The sequence below is a fragment of the Mandrillus leucophaeus genome, unplaced genomic scaffold (genome assembly GCF_000951045.1).
Source record: "Mandrillus leucophaeus isolate KB7577 unplaced genomic scaffold, Mleu.le_1.0 Scaffold3, whole genome shotgun sequence".
NCBI lineage: Eukaryota > Metazoa > Chordata > Mammalia > Primates > Cercopithecidae > Mandrillus > Mandrillus leucophaeus.
The window spans coordinates 10,169,945-10,175,665 of NW_012103142.1; the positions used below are offsets into that span (position 1 = coordinate 10,169,945).

General features: G+C 40.5%; 1 protein-coding gene across 2 annotated transcripts in view; it reads right to left on the reverse strand.

Annotated features, from left to right (window-relative positions):
- Nucleotides 1-5,721, reverse strand: part of TRERF1 (transcriptional regulating factor 1) — a 246,761-nt gene that overhangs the window by 197,748 nt on the left and 43,292 nt on the right. The gene's annotated exons all lie outside the window — the stretch shown is intronic.

Here is a 5,721-nt window from a genome sequence, read left to right on the forward strand (position 1 = left end):
GGCGCGATCTCAGCTCACTGCAACCTCCGCCTCCCGGGTTCAAGTGATTCTTCTGCCTCAGCCTCCTGAGTAGCTGGGACTATAGGTGCGTGCCACCACGCCCAGCTAGTTTTTGTATTTTTAGTAGAGACAGGGTTTCACCATGTTGTCCAGGATGGTCTTGATCTCTTGATATCGTGATCCACCCGCTTCGGCCTCCCAAAGTGTTGGGATTACAGGCGTGGGCCACCACGGCTGGCCCAAAATCTGCGTTTTAACAAGAGTTCTAGACCCAAGGAGATTCATGTGCACCTTGAAGTTTAAGAAGTACTGCTGCGCTTGCGTTGGCCAAAATTTACAGAAGAAAAAATGAAAGATAAAAGAAAAATTACAAGTGAAAATACAAGTAACAAGAATGTGAGCAAATGTCAGGGAAGAGAAGGAAAGCCAAAAGTGGGCCCTGTGGGAAAAAAGTTTTTCATGAAATTAATAAACCATGGGCCCAATTTATTTCAAAGGAATAAACTGGAAAAGTTAAAAAAGAAACACAAACACCCAATAAAAGCCACTGATACAAGGAATTTTATGTGCAATCTTCAGATAATAACTTTGAAAGACAAAATCAACAGGGTGGTACTTACAAATTTACAAGACACCCAAATGAAAGCAAAAGGAAAGACACAAACTGAGCAGCAACAGAAGACAAATTAGAGTAAGTGAAAAACAACCAAGGGGAAAGCACCTGGACTTAAAGCATCCTTGGAGGGTCTTTCAATAACGTGTAAACATTTTTTAGCCACTTATACAGGCAAAACATTCACATTTTTAAAAAATGTGTCATAAAGCACAGGCGTCTCTGAACACCACTCTGTTCCCAGAGGAAACCTCTGTTACAAGCCTGGTTCACAGCTTTCAGGCCTCTTTTGTATGAATAAGTGATTCCATTAAAAATATTATACTGTCAAAAATATGATATTGTTTTGTGTGTTTTCCTTTTCAAAAATAGTGTCACCCTGTACCTATCAGTCTGCAACCTGCTTTTTTCACTCAAAATTATGTTTCTGAGATCTAGTCTTACGACTAGTTACTAACTGAATGTATTCCTTTTAACTACTCTTGCAGTGTTTTCCAACTTTTTTGACTGAATCACACAGTAAGAAATACACTTTATATTGTAATCCAGTTCACATTTGTGAATACACAAAACTGAAACAAAAGCTCACCAAATATTCAGCCACATTATGCGCAATGCACTCCATTATCTTCTATTCTTTTGTTTCACACAGTGTCAAAACCCACTAAGGTATTTTATTGACCCACTAAAGATCTGAACAACTCAGGTTTCATTTAGCTCATCTCCCACTGATGGATATTTACATTGTTGTCTTCAGTTTTCCATGATTACTATAATGTCCAATGAACATTGTACATGTGAGTGTTTCTCTAGGACAGATACCTATTAGTGGAACTGCTGGGTTCTAAGAGATGGGCATTTATAATTTAGATAAATATCACAAAATTGCCTTCCAAAGCAATTACATCCATTTACTCTCACCAGCAATGTATGAAAGTAATATTTCTTTACACTGTCACCAAATCAGTGTATTATTAAATATTTTGATCTCTTCCAATCGGATAGATTACAAATGCCTTCTTATTGTGGCTCTGATTTGTACTTTTTATTATAAGAGGGTTGTGGATCTTTTCATATATTTAAGAGCCACTTACACTTCTTTTCTGTGAATTTCTATCCATGTCCTTTTGCCCATTTTTCAATTAATAACACTTTTTATTTATTTTTAAAGGCTCTTTGTATATGAAGAAAAGTAACTCCTTTTATCATATTTTTTCCAAATTATTTTTCTCAGATTATCATGTATCTTTTGACTTTGTTTATGGTGTTACTCTCATGAAGTGGTTCTCATTCTGATGTTGTCAAATGTATCAATCTTTTATGTTATAGCTTCTGGGATTTGTGTCAAACTTAGGAAGGTCTCTCTACTCCCAAGATAACAGAAAAATTCTTCTATGGCTTTTATACTTTCATTCTTTATTTAACCATTTGACCTATGTTTGATAGGCTTATTCTGGTCTAAAGCACAAATTAGGGATCCTGCTCTTTCTTATCTCCCAGATAGCTATCTGGTTGTGAAGATCCTGTATTTCTCCATACATTTGAAATACTGCCTTTATCACAAAATACACACACACATACACATGCCCTTATTTATTTCGGGTTTGCTATTCTGTCCCATCACTTGTTCAGCCAATTAGTACCAAGTGATCTTAGTTACTGTAGTTTTTTTAAATGCTTACTATATATCAGAACTAGAACTTTCTTTTTCTTTTTCATATTTTTCATGCATGCTAATTTTTCCATATGAACTTAGAACCAGCTTTTCTACACCCAAAATAATCCTAGTGGTAATTTTATTGTGATCACACTTTACATGTATAGGAAAAGTGACATTTTTATAACACTGACTCTTTCTAGCCAAGATTACATTATCTTTCTCTTTAAGTCTTTTATGCCCCTTGGTAGTGCTGAGGTTATATATTAATATAATTTTATTAAGCTTATAACTAGATATTTTATCTCTTTTGTTGCTTATACAAGTGGGATTTTTTTTTTCTTCCATCATATTTTCTAGCTGGATATTTATGGGGGAGTACTACTCATTTTTGTGCATTGATTATGCACCAAACTACCTTACTGAATTCTCTTGTTTGTCTTTTAGTTTTGCCTTTTCCTTCTAGGTTTTATACCTCTTATCTAATTATACCAGCTTATCCCCACCAGAACAAGGTTATGTAATTATGGTGCTTAATCGAGATTTTAATGGGAATGCATCTAGCATTCACCATTTTAATACTAAGCAAAATTTTGGCTACTTGCTTGACAAAAATGTATTTTCCCATGTTGAGGAGGTATCCAATTATTCCTATAGCAGTTTTTATTAGAAACGGATGTCTAATTTTTCATAAACCTTTTCAGCATCTTATTTTCTCCTTAGATCCTTTAATACAATGAATTTTTATTAACAGAAATCCTAAAGTTAACCTATCCTTATCTTCCTATTCTGGAACTCCCGTGACCATGGAGTTCTTTCAATGGGCTGCTGGGTTCTAATTATGTTATTAGAATGTTGCATCTTCAGTGTTCAAAACAGAGACCGGAGACCACTTCGTGGCTCTGTGTGCACACCTGTTTTTTTGTCACATTTTGTTACACTAGCTTCACAAAAAGAATTTAAGCGCTCTTTCTCTGCTCTAGGACAATGTAAATTGCATTAGAATCACCTGTACCTTCAATATTTGAAAACATTCACCTGTGAAACCATCTGGTTCTGGGACTATTTTAAGAAATAGCTCTTTGATAACTTTCTCCATTTCTTCTATGGTAATTGGTCTGTTTAAATTTTATTCTATTCTAGTGTCTGGGTTTTTTGTGTGTGTTTTTTTAAGAACACATACTTTCATGTTATATAAACTATTTCTAAACATAGAAAAAGATCCTACCAGCATCACTATAAGAAGTAAATATAGCCTCCACCCCAAACCTTACCAGGACAACGCCCAACCAGCCTGGTTCCTAGCTGCTGCACCCCTCCTCTCTGCCCTGTTTAAGGCCTCATCTTTTCTCACCAACAGATTCACAAAAAAAGAGGACAGACAGGTTTGCAACAAACTAGAAATACACTCCAAAGCAACATAGGGGCTACCCCTGTCCACCCCACCTCCAGTGCCATCAGGGAAGGACTGCTGAAACTCGCCTTACTTTCTCTCATGTAGCCAAATGGCCCATTCCCCCCTCAGTAGAGGTCCTTCCAATTTTGTGTGGGCTTCTTTTTCTGAGCCTTCACCAGCCCCTACCCCATGGCTGAAGCCAGCAGCCCACCCCACTCCACTCACTTCAAATCCTCTGCCTCCTACGCACAGTATGAAGGGATCCATGTGTATGCCTGTCCACCAGGCACCCGGCAGAGGCTAGAGTACCTGCTATACACAGGTCCTGCCCTCTAAGAGCGTGTTACCCGAATGAAGGGTGAAGACCTGTCCACAACTAACAATAAGTCCCTCAGGAAGCAGCCCAGAATGACCAGGCACTAAACAGTGCAGCAGAGAGTGATCCCGGGGTGTAAAGATGAGGAACGACTGGCTGGCCAGGAAACCCACATCCAGCAAGAGACAGAGGGCAAGGCTGAAGACCAGCATCTGCCTGGCCAGAGCAGGGGCCAGATAAATAAACCTGGAACACATGGGCCCTGAAGCCCCAGCAAGAGGTTTGGACAGACAACCAGAGCCCCTGTGGGCTCCAGGGAGTAACAGGAAGAAAGTGGTGTTTTCGTCACACCCCCCAACAGTCTATGATGCCAGACTTGCATTCAAAGAAATGGCTAGCTGTGCCAAGAACTCGGTGAGCTGCAGGGGGTGAATAAACCACAACCCTACGCTGATGCCACAAGTGACAATGAACACACACACACAATTCCAGGCTCTAATGACAGAGAGCAGACTGGAATCATACCACAGCACTAGGGCTTAAATCATTTATTGCACTACACAATAAAAACCACATTGCCACAAATCTCTAACCTCAGGGGGCATCTGTGCTAGCCCAGCACTTCTCAGACTTGACGTGCACCCAATCACCTGAAGGTCTTGTTAAAACTGCGGATTCTGATTCCACAACTGTGGATGGGACCAGAGGTTCTGCATTGCTTTCTCTTTCTCTCTTTCTTTCTTTTCCTTCTCTCTCTCTTTCCTTTCTTTCTTTTTTATTTTTTGATGGAGTTTTGCTCTTGTAGCCCCGGCTGGAGTACAATGGCGCGATCTCAGCTCACTGCAACCTCTGCCTCCCGGGTTCAGGCGATTCTCCTGCCTCAGCCTCCTGAGTAGCTGGGATTACAAGCACATGTCACCATGCCCGGCTAATTTTTTGTATTTTCAGTAGACATGGGGTTTCATCATGTTTGCAAGGCTGGTCTCAAACTCCTGACATCAGGTGATCCACCCGCTTCAGCCTCCCAAAGTGCTGGGGTTACAGGTATGAGCCACTGCACCTGGCCCTGCGTTTATTTCTAGGCAGCTCGCAGGTGATGCTGCTGGTGCAGGGGCCATGCTTTGAGTACTAGATTATACTAAGGCTCTAGTGGGCTCGCAGGCAGCTGATTAAGGGCATTAACCACAGGCAGAGAGAGAACTGGGGGCTGCCTGTGGCCTGCGGCAGAGCACCCAAACTAATCAACTCATTTTCTATTCAAAAGATTCACGCTGGGGGTTCAGTAACAGGCAGGGCTGCCTTAAAGCCATTAGTAAATGGAAACCACCCCCTGCATTTCACAACTGCTGTCTAATTACCTTCATGTAACCTCTCACAGCGCCCTAAGCCAGCTCTTTCAAGTACTGATGCCACTAATCAAGTCGTAAAGCCTTAAAGCATCATATTATTAGCCTTGATAACAGAGTGTAAAACAAACCTGAACAACAATGCATTCACTTCTCCCAGCTGAGGCCATCAGTCAAGCTAACGTTTACGGTACAACCCAGGTCAAGGGAAAATGCACTTAACCAGTGAGAATCCCATATCCAGGATGGGCCATGCCAGAGAAAAGTAGTAGCTTTTTAAACGAACTATTTGAGGAGATTCTGGAAACTGATATGACCTGCCACAATCCCAGAGACTTCTTTCCTGTCTCCATATCCTTAGATAAATCAAAACCTGGAAGAAGCTTCCACTTC